We start from the raw sequence: 11258 nt of genomic DNA, 5'->3' as shown, positions 1-11258 counted from the left end.
GAATCAGGTAGATGGTCATTACTCAAACTGTTTTTATGTTTCAACCTCTCGGAGGCTCGCATATGATTCTGAAGTCTTGCAGGGTGGACAGTCTGTTGCATACTTGTTTTAAAACACTTTGATTTTAAAGCTTTTTTAGACTTATTCTCTCTTTTTCTAGTGAGAGGTAGGTAATCATCATCAGAGGACTCACTTTCATTCTTACTGGTTTCAGTCAAAGCACTAGCCTCAGAATCTTCTGTGTCTTGTGGAAAACTGGAAGTGGCTTTCTTATTCCCAGTTTTCTTCTCTCTGATTTCTTATACCCTGCATCTGTCTTTCCTAAGGAAACATTGGAGGGACTATTAAAATAGTTCAAGCCAGGACACTGAACCTGATGTTGCAAACATCTCTTTTTCATCTGTTGTGTGGTGTTCAAGGGGGTAAGCATTACGCTCATCGGTTTCAGCAGACACGTCATTACATTTTGTGGTCTATTCGTCAAAATTTGACTTTTAGAGCTGGTCTTCTTGATCGTTAGTTTACTACGGGATGATCTGCCTTTGTATTCATGCTCTCCATCTGAGTGTCCAGGATCCTCCAATCCGAGGAGTTTCAATTCTCTACCTGAAATCTTTTTTTTAACCTTGATATAACTGCTGGGCTGATTGCTCTTTGTATTTGGACAGGAACCAGAAGTTGCCTTTTTTGCATTTTTTCTTACATGTTTGCTTGGAGGGTCCTCGGGCTGGTTAGGTATTACGGCACTTTTTAACGACTGTAGGAAGGAGTTATCGTAGCTTATCCAGTTGTCGGGAAAGCCATGTTCAAACTTTTCTACCAGCCAGGATGGACGATCAGCTTGCAACATGCAGGCCTTGTCTAGATGTCTCTGAAGCTCATACACTCGACCTGTCAAAGTCTTTACTTTGTATGGTTGCGATGCACGATAATATTGCTGTGCCAGTAAAGGTCCTCACTGTCTACTCACTTTCCTTTTACACATATTCCTTCGTTCTCAATGCCTTTTACAAACCACTCACTCAGTACAATCTTATCCTCTTGTCTAGAATGGTTATCCTGCTTCAGGTGATTATCTTTTTTCAAGGTTACTTCAGGAGCTCTCTCTTTTCGGGGATGTGTATTTTCGGTGAAGTTAGCGCACGTTCAGAGAGATCATCAAGAGGATCATGGCTGGTTCTTTTTTCAGGCGGAGGACCTGAGGCTTTGGCCAACTTTGGATTGGTGGCTTTAGCAGCTGTAGCATTTCCTTGGTTTTCTTGGGGTATTTCATCCCCTACATGACCAACATCATCCTCAAAAACACTTGGACTAGTGATGTTCCCAAAGGAGTCATCAACAGTAGACTTCTGTAAATTCTGTGTTTGCTTCCGACCCATAAAGCCATTGGGGTTCCAAAATTTAAGGGGGCCCTTCCTGGTCCTCCAATGAGGCATGGCCTCCTTGGCTGCATCCGGTTCTGAGAACAGCGCTAATATCCGAGAAGTCTGGTGAACCCGCGCTGCCCGGAATCAAAGTTGACTGAAGCGTTGTGCTTAGAACGCTTATGTTGGTAATTGTTCTGGAGGGCCTTTGAATGGATAGACTCTGCTGCCATTGTTCCCTTATTTCTTTCAGTGGAGTGTGCGCATTTGGAGGGATGAAGTCCAGAGGAACAGAACTTGTCTCAAGACCCAGGCCAGAGTGGGATTTTATGCACGACTTTTCCAAAATTCTCAGAATATTTATTTTCCATTACTTCCTGAAATGTTTCCCCGTATTATTCCCTGAAGCTTTTACAACAATGTCTTTTTTTCTCATTGCAGTTCTTACTGTAACTCATAGGGCCAGTGTCAGTTCGTCTGTAAATCTGCAAGCAGCGTTGCAGGATGGCTGGCCGTCTTGCCCATGTATTTGACGTCGCAGCTGTTTAGACGATCATATTTTGTCCCCTGTAGTTCTGTCACTATCACCTCTCTTATACTTTTGTCTCACCATGGTGCACCACATGCGATGCTAATAAAGACTTCAATTTTATTTTATTTAGTACGCCATTATTATCCCCATGTCTCGCCGTGGCGCACTTCATGCACCGCTATTAAAACCTTGGCTTTTATTTTATTGAGCAAGCAGATAATTTCCCCTTATTTCACCACGGTGCACAGCGTGCCACTATTAGACCTTCAATTTTGAATATATACAACATTCGAATAAAGAAATGATTTCCTGTCTCCAATTTTGTTTCGCCCATTTTTAGCATTCATTAAATTTCATGGCTGCTACTGAAAATAATTGTGACTTGTAGAGAAGTGGAGGGAAGGGAATGTTAAAAAATAACGCACCATGGGTGTTAACTGTGCTAGGTATACCACTGCCCAATCTAGTCTTGAAGCCTTGATGCCTAGCAGTGTAAAATCTCACCCCCTCCTACTCCCTTATTGGCCAGTCATAATGATGAGTGGCCTCACCAGTAGGAGAGCAGTTGCAGGCCAACATTTAACAATTTATCCCCAGTGCTATTTTGAACTTCTTAATGTAAAGCTGGCCATTGACAGATCAAAATTCAGGTGGTTCAGCAGAGATAGACTCAATTTCGATCTGTATGTGGCCTTCCCTTCGATCATTAGATTGACTTCTGTTGAATATACAAGTTTGAAAACTTTTGTCAGTCGACGACTGCAGCTGCTGATCAGTGTATTGTGCCAGATCCTGCTTTCAGAATACATTTCCCCAGCAGGAGGGATTTTTGCACTTGCCTCGCTTGTGTGGATGGAGGAATCTGTTTGTTTTTTTCATTTAGGTCGCTGACTGAATGAAAGAAGACTACTTGTCTATGGCCAGCTTAAGTGTCCGCATTTCAATGATTTGTTTGAGCTGGCCATATGCTTTTGCTGGATTCTAACAGCTGCTGCTAGTGACTGCCAAAATACCAGAACATCAGCTGCATCCGCTGGTGGGGTTTTTTTTTTTGGGTCGGTGGTGGCCAGGGGAGGACTGGGCCAGGAGGCAGGGAGTAATTGCCCCCAGGGCCGCTCTGATGCCCCGTAAAAAGGCTGCACTGCTTCTGCCACAGGCATGCCTAAAGGATTCCTGGAGAAGAAAAGTAAAAAGTTCCTGCCGCTGACCTACTGAGTGCGGGATGAAGACAAGGACAGAGCGCAGCCCCCCTCCAAGCATGGATGGTGTAAACTGTGTCTGAGCAGAGGACAAGTCCATGCCCCAGTGGAGACTCTCCTACCCCTGCCAGCCCCAACCAAGCTGTCACAGCTCCCCCCAACCACCCCCTGGCCCGGATTCAGCCAGTGAGTAGAGAGTACCTGGAGCAGGGTTACAGCCTGGAATGGGGGTCAAGGGGAGAACAGGAAGACGGCGAGTGGGATGGGGGCCCAGTCACTGCACCATGGGCCTCTGGTTTGTAGTTGCCCCATGGGCCGAAAGTTGCCAGTCTGCCACTGGTGGTGGCGGCCATCGTGATTGATGAGGGATCTACATCGGGGGACATTGTTTTTTGTTTTGTTAAAGGGGGGCTTCCAAATTCCGAATAAGCCCCCCGCCCAGAGACCACCACAACCACCGGCCCTCGCCCCAAAGCACCACACCCCCCATGTTGAGGGCATCTGGCCTGGTATGGTTCGGGAGGGGGGGAGGGTGCTCGCTCGCCCCTTCTCTTTCCTGACCTGCCTGGCTGCATGCTCGGATAAGGGTCTGGTATGGATTTTAAATAGGGCCCCACGCCATTTTTAAAAATAATTTTGGTGTAGGGTTCCCCTCAAAATCAATACCAGACCCGAAGGGCCTGGTATGGATTTGGGAGGGGAGGACACCATGCTGTTTTTTTTACCATTTATTTTTTATTGCCAGCAATTCTTGTTTGACTTATCGTTTGTTAAGGACGGGATGGCCGGCTTCCCGGCCCACTCCTTAACAGCCAACTACACACAGATTTTTATGGAGAAACAAAAACGCATGCAACATGTATATTACACGCAAAACACAATCTGCTGCGGGGAAAAAAGTCCCTGACCCTTTCCAAAAACGCATAGTTGTGAACATGTACTATAGGAAGCCATGTTAAATGGACTGTAGTGCATTTCTGCAAACTGCAAAATGCCCTAAAAATGCATAGGTGTGAACCTAGGGTTATTGCTTGGACCACACCAAAGCAGGTATGCCAGGGCAGCACTCAAGCCTGGAGTTAGAGTTAGGGAGATAGGAAAGAATATTACCTTGATCTGTTGGACTGTGAGATGTCTATTTTGTAAGGTATTGAAATGTTGCCCTTTGCCTTGTCTGAAGTTACTGAAAGGGGTGTATTTAAAGTAACTGGCAAACATAGTTCGCTGAGTGGGTATTGACACATTGGGGTATGAAGATATCCATGTGGAGTGAAGTAGTGTGAAGACACCAGTGGGTACCTAGATCAGTGTATATAGGGTGATAGGTGTATATAAGTTGATCAGTGTATATAGGGTGATAGGTGTATATAGGTTGACCAGTGTATATAGGGTGATCAGTGTATAAAGGGTGATAGGTGTATATAGTGTGATAGGTGTATATAGGGTGATAGGTGTATATAGGGTGATCAGTGTATGTAGGTTGATCGGTGTATATAGGGTGATCAGTGTATATAGGTTGATCGGTGTATATAGGGTGATCAGTGTATATAGGGCGATCAGTGTATATAGGGCGATCAGTGTATATAGGGTGATCAGTGTATATAGGGTGATAGGTGTATATAGGGCGATCAGTGAATAAATGGTGATAGGTGTATATAGGGTGATAGGTGTATATAAGTTGATCAGTGTATATAGGGTGATAGGTGTATATAGGGTGATCAGTGTATATAGGGTGATAGGTGTATATAGGTTGATCAGTGTATACAGAGCAATCATTGATTTATAGAGGCGGAGTCACCTCTCAGGGCTCATTCATACTCAGCTGTGGTGCCAATCTGCGTTTTACAGCCATCTTTACTGAAATATGTGACTGTACATGATCAGTGCGTCCATTTGTACAATGTGGTGCCGTTCCTAACCCCTTCTGGACCAGGCCTTTTTCTGACACTTGTCCTTTACAAGTTAAAATCAGGTTTTTTTTGCTATAAAAACATTTTTTATAGCAGAGAAAAATGGACATTGAAAGGCCCTGTCAGGGACATTGACAGACTCTTGTATCTGTTTATCTGCAGTCTTTTCTTCTCTACATCCGTTCAAAGTGCAGAATTTAGATAAAATCTGTTTTCATCTTTCAGTAGCACAGAGCAGGGGGAGGGGAGCTGCAGTTATTGCTGTTGTACAATGTGTCAGGTCAGGTGTCAGGTGTCTGTCAGGGACATTGAAATTCTCTGTTAGGGACATTGAAATTCTCTGTTAGGGACATTGAAAGGCTCTGTTAGGGACATTGAAATTATCTGTCAGGGACATTGAAATTCTCTGTTAGGGACATTGAAATTCTCTGTAAGGGACATTGAAATTCTCTGTAAGGGACATTGAAAGGCTCTGTTAGGGACATTGAAATTATCTGTCAGGGACATTGAAATTCTCTGTTAGGGACATTGAAATTCTCTGTTAGGGACATTGGAAGGCTCTGTCAGGGACATTGAAATTCTCTGTTAGGGACATTGAAATTCTCTGTTAGGGACATTGAAAGGCTCAGTCAGGGACATCGAAAGGCTCAGTCAGGGACATTGAAAGGCTCAGTCAGGGACATTGAAATTCTCTGTTAGGGACATTGAAAGGCTCAGTCAGGGACATTGAAATTCTCTGTTAGGGACATTAAAATTCTCTGTTAGGGACATTGAAAGGCTCTGTTGGGGACATTGAAAGGCTCTGTCAGGGATAATAAAATTTTCTGTTAGGGACATTGAAAGACTCAGTCAGGGACATTGAAATTCTCTGTTAGGGACATTGAAGGGCTCTGTCAGGGATATTAAAATTTTCTGTTAGGGACATTGAAAGACTCAGTCAGGGACATTGAAATTCTCTGTTAGGGACATTGAAGGGCTCTGTTCGGGTCATTGAAATTCTCTGTCAGGGACATTGAAATTTTCTGTTCGGGACAGTAAAAATGTTCTGTTAGTCAAGCCAGCCAAGCCAAACAATTGACCTACTCTAACAACTATATACACTTCTAGCACACTAGAGGGTGCTACACTAGCATAGCCCAGAAGAACCCGTTCTGGGGTAGGCCTTTCATGTCCCCCTTGCTTGGCGCAGAACGAGAAGGGAAACATAGAGGACGTGACAAACAACCACCACCCTGCCCCTTACACCACCCTGCCCCTTACACCACCCTGCCCCTTACACCCAGTTCGGCCCAGAATTTGTTGACCAGTGCCTTTGAGTTTTCAATCAAAGAATGTCGGATGAAGGGGGTCAAAAGAATTACCAATAGGAGCAAACTTTGCATAGTGTATGGCCAGTCTTATGTGTGAATGGGTATTGTATGTATATGCTGGGTAAAAATGCTATTTATATGGCTTCTGCCGGTAAATAAAAGAGACATGAGGAACAACATAACAGTTAACCTTTATTATTATCATCACAGAGGCACACTTCTCATTTAAAGTAATCAATAAATAGCTTCAACATACACTGTCTCATCTTTTTTAGAGAACATTCACCCGCAAAAGAACAAATTGTGTTTATCTGCTATTATTCATCTAAGTACCACTTGTTTTAGTACAGGCGGCCATTATGTGACATACCAAATGTATTTCCTCCTCTCCATCCACTCTTCATTCCTCTTCACCTCGCTCTTTGCTACAATGGTTTCAGTCTTAAATAAATGACTGTTTCCAGTAGCACCATTTCATCTACCTCTACTCTATGATTTTATTATCCAGTTATTGCACGGCTAGTGTTCAGTAAAGACATGAAGCAGCTCATGAATAAAAACAATTCACCCAACATTACCTTCAAAAATAAATCAAGCAGGTTTGAATTTTAGGATAGATTGTACCAGGAACCACATAAGTACAGATGGAAACTAGATTTTTTTTATTTTGTATTAAAAAGGAAGACTAAAGTGGGGTACACACTAATTCAATGAAAATCAGGTGAACGATAGTCCATTTTTCCTCCTTATTTCACAGCAAATCGAAACAAATGAACGAGAATTTGTATGAAATATCTCGTACGGCAAAGGTTTTTTTTTTGTTGTTTATTGTTTTCTGATCAGTCGATGTCTTTCTTTGCTGATTTTTTCTTGTACGAAAATTGTACAAAAACGATACACAATCATTCGTTCTGTTCCAGTACAAGAAAAATTTGAGAGTTTGTCCCTTCGGGAATTTTCATTAGAAAAGTCAGAATCGGCTGTCGAACGTTGTGTGCACGAAAGTTTTTCAGATGAAAATCCTCCCCTGATTCTCTTATGGTGTATACGAGCCTTAACCACTTGTACCAGAAGAAGCCGGCGCGTGTGACCGGCGGACCCAATGTCCGCCGGTCACTCGCGATCGTCGGGTAGAGAGGGAGAAAAGCAGGCGGCTAATGTAAACACAGCCGCCTGTCATTCTCCCCTGTGTAAAAGCACAGATCACTCAGTCCTGCTATGTAGGACCGTTGATCTGTGCTGTTACACACAAAGCCACATCCAATGACAGTTAGAAACACGCCCCTAGGGACACACTCAACCCCTCCCTCTCCAATAAAGTTAACCCCTTCCCTCCCAGTGTCATTTTTACAGTAACAGTGCATATGTATAGCACTGATTACTGTAGTAATGTCACTGGTACCCCCAAAAGTGTCAAAAATGTCAGTCAAGGGTCCGATCTGTCCGCTACAATGTCGCAGTCCCGCAAAAAAAATCGCAGATCGCCGCCATTACTCGTTAAAAAAAAAACAATAAAAATGACAAAAATCTTTCCCTTAGTTAGCAAACGCAATAACTTTTGCGCAAACCAATCAAAATACGCTTTTTGCGATTTTTTTTACCAAACATATGTAGCAGAAAACAAATTGGCCTAAAATGTTAAAAAATTCTGATTTTTACATTTTTTTGGGGGGAATTTCATATAAAAAAATGTGAAAAATATTGTTATTTTTGCAAAATTGTCGCTCTTTTTTTGTTTATAGCGCATGATCAAAAGATCGCACAGGTGATCAAATACCACCAAAAGAAAGCTCTGTTTGTGGGAAAAAAAGGATGTCAATTTAATTTAGGTACAGTGTCGCACGACCGCGCAATAGTCCAATAATCGCAAAATAGGCCCTGGTCGGGAAGGGGGTAAAATCTTCCGGGGCTTAAGTGGTTAAGCTAACTAAGCTAGACATAATTTATCTAAAATGAGCACATTACAAAAGCTCTATGCAGTGTCAAAACATGAAGCAAGGAGGTGAGCCAGTGTCCCCTCAGAAGCCCCCAAACCCAGGGCACTGGTTATGGAAATTCTAACTAGAGCTCCAATCATTGTGGTCTTCTCATCCCTGTCTCATTAGCTCTCTGTTGCATGGCCAATAGGAGATAGGACTGGGTGTCTGGGTTCTGACTAGAATTTGCATTATTAGGTGTATTGAATTTTGGGTCCAGGGGTGCTGCAGAATAAACAGAAGCCTAATGCCGGCAGCAAAGTGCCTTCTGTGGAATCCAATGGGGAAGTTTTGGTTTAAAGCAGGGGTGTCAAACTCAATTTCATCACGGCCACATAAGCATTATGGTTGCCGTCAAATAGCCTGTTGTATCTGAAAGATGAGATGTCCAGAGCACCCCACCCCCCTTACATCAGATGTCAAGAGCCCACCCCACCATCAGAAGTCAAGAGTCCCCCAAACCTCCCTTACATCACAGTTCAACCCACTTACCTGCTGCCTGGAAGAAGCTGGGGTAGGAGATGGGAAGCAAAACGTTCAGGTCTGGAGGAGGATTAGAGTCTGCTGAATGCTAAGACCTGGGGAGGCGGATACGAGGGGGTTCTGTGGCAGCACAGAGAGGTGCAGGATCTGTAGGAGGAGTTCTGTCCTTTCTGCAGCCAACTGCTGAGATGGGGGAAGAGAGGGCCTCTCCGTGGCTGCACTGAAAAAAGGATCTGGCGGAGGAGTTCTGTTCTTTTCTCTGCTGCCAACTGCTGAAACAAGGTGGTTTAATGTTGCAGAGGTAGAGTTGTTGAAATCACCCCTGGAAGTTAGGAGCATACCCAAATTGTAGCAAATCATCAGGTATATTTTTTGTACTATTTTTTGAAAGAGACACACCATGCAGAAATGTGTATGTGTTGTAAGGGTGTACAAAATACATTTTGCTGGTTGTTTTTTCCGGACTTTAGAAATTCCATTTTATAGTTAGGTCAAGTGTTAGGTACAGGATCATGTAGGGCTGTTAAGCCTATGTGAAGGGTTATGAATAGACTTCCCATCAGAAGTATGGTTGCATGCATTTTTTTACCATCTCTTTTGGTTTGGTGCAGAAAGCATACTGTGCCTAAGGTGCATGGTCATATTATCTCAGATATAAAGAACTGAACAGCTCTGTCATCAGAAACCATAGAGGCATTTCAGTTTAGGTTTTTCCATAAAGGGTCAGCCTGCATAACAACGTGTTATCAGTAGTTGAATCATCCACAAGCTCCTATTATCTCTTTTGGATTCCCACAGTGAAATCTCTGCATGTGAGTTGTCACATCTGCTGGGATGTCACTCTTGGATTCTTCTTTTATTGTACATAAAAGGAAATACGCCAGTAGGAGTGAGACTCCATGGTGAGGGAAGCAAAGCCAGGAACTGGGGGATCTCACTGCTTGAATCCACAAGAGATATAAAAAGCCAGTGGGTGATCTAGGTTACCAGGTAAGGGATTGACTGCATTTGACTCTATAAACCCTATTTAAATGAGAAATGACAGTAATTATATGGGTGGGTTAGCATGGTGCCATAACAAATATCAGGTTAATATAAACTGACAAAGAGGCTAAGAGCTTGAGCTCACACATGTCCTTCCCCACATTCTTGTTAACACCGACAGAAAAAAGCAGAGGCAGCAATCAGAACTGTACTATGCAAAAAAAGATCAGTTTCATATACACTGCTTTTCAATGAAATTATCTGCTGCCCTACCTTGTTGTATGTCATCTCTCTCCTGTCATGTTTGCTCAAGTCTGAAAAATGGAATTGATTTTGGAAGTGGTTTTCATGTTTTACCATGCTACGCATCTTAAAACTGTATACAGACATGTATACATACATACGTAAATATACAGTACATATATACATATATAGAAAGAGGGGGTGTCCGCTGAGATCAGACAACCCTCTCAGTACAGGCGTCCACTGGGGAGTAAGGGCAGACTGTCCTATGTCCTGTCTCCCAATGTCATTGACATACACTATCATACCAAAAGTATTAGGACGCCTGCCTTTACACGTACATGAACTTTAATGGCATCCCAGTCATAGTCTGTAGGGTTCAATAATGAGTTAGCCCACCCTTTGCAGCTATACCATCTTCAACTCTTCTGGAAAGACTGTCCACAAGGTTTAGGAGTGTGTCTATGGCAATGTTTAACCATTCTTCCAAAAGCGCATTTGTGAGGTCAGGCACTGATGTTGGACAAGAAGACCTGGCTCGCACTCCAAAGGTGTTCTATCGGGTTGAGGCAGGCCAGTCAAGTTCCTCCAACCCAAACTTGCTCATCTGTTTCTTTATGGACCTTGTTTTGTGCACTGGTGCACAATCATATTGGAACAGGAAGAGGCCATTCCCAATCTGTTCCCACAAAGTTGGGAGCATGAAATTGTCCAAAATGTCTTGGTATGCTGACGCTTTAAGAGTTTCCTTCACTGGAACTAGGGGCCCAAGCCTAACCACTGAACAAAAAAAAAAACCCACACCATAATCCCCACTCCACCAAATGATTTGGACCAGTGCACAAAGACCTTCCACATCGGACGACAATAGCGAAATGCTCATTCAATACTACCACTCTCGAGGCTGCATATAAAGTGCTCCTGCAGTGGTACTGGGTCCCGGCAAGGCTTGCCCACACTTATCCTGGCAGAAATGACCGATGTTTTCGGAATTATGGTTAGCATGGGGATGTGTTACATACATGGTGGTCATGCCCACGTCTGATCGGCTTCTGGTCCAGGGTCTTTGGCCTACTGCAGTCCTTATTTCATGTAACAATACATAAAGATGCTTTTCAGGGTGTGAAAAACAGGATGACCATCCTGATGGCTGATGAGCAGTTATTAGTGATTAGTGATCGACCAATATCGTTTTTATTCGTTGCCGATACTGATATTTTGGCGAGCGCATATCTTTATCGGCCGATATTGGCCAAT

The 11258-nt window shown here is 43.3% G+C and overlaps 1 pseudogene across 1 annotated transcript; it reads right to left on the bottom strand.

Moving 5' to 3' along the window:
* Window positions 1-214: 214 nt before the first annotated feature.
* LOC309546741 lies at window positions 215-11034 on the bottom strand (annotated as a pseudogene). The gene is made up of 2 exons: window positions 11024-11034; window positions 215-1714 (listed from the first exon to the last, which is right to left on the bottom strand). The product of its transcript is annotated as an uncharacterized misc_RNA (transcript).
* Window positions 11035-11258: the final 224 nt, after the last annotated feature.

This window comes from Pelophylax lessonae (genome assembly GCF_965119305.1).
Source record: "Pelophylax lessonae genome assembly, chromosome: 2".
Taxonomy (NCBI): Eukaryota; Metazoa; Chordata; class Amphibia; order Anura; family Ranidae; genus Pelophylax; species Pelophylax lessonae.
Note: the sequence above shows the minus strand (reverse complement) of the source record. Positions and strands in the feature narration are given on the sequence as shown.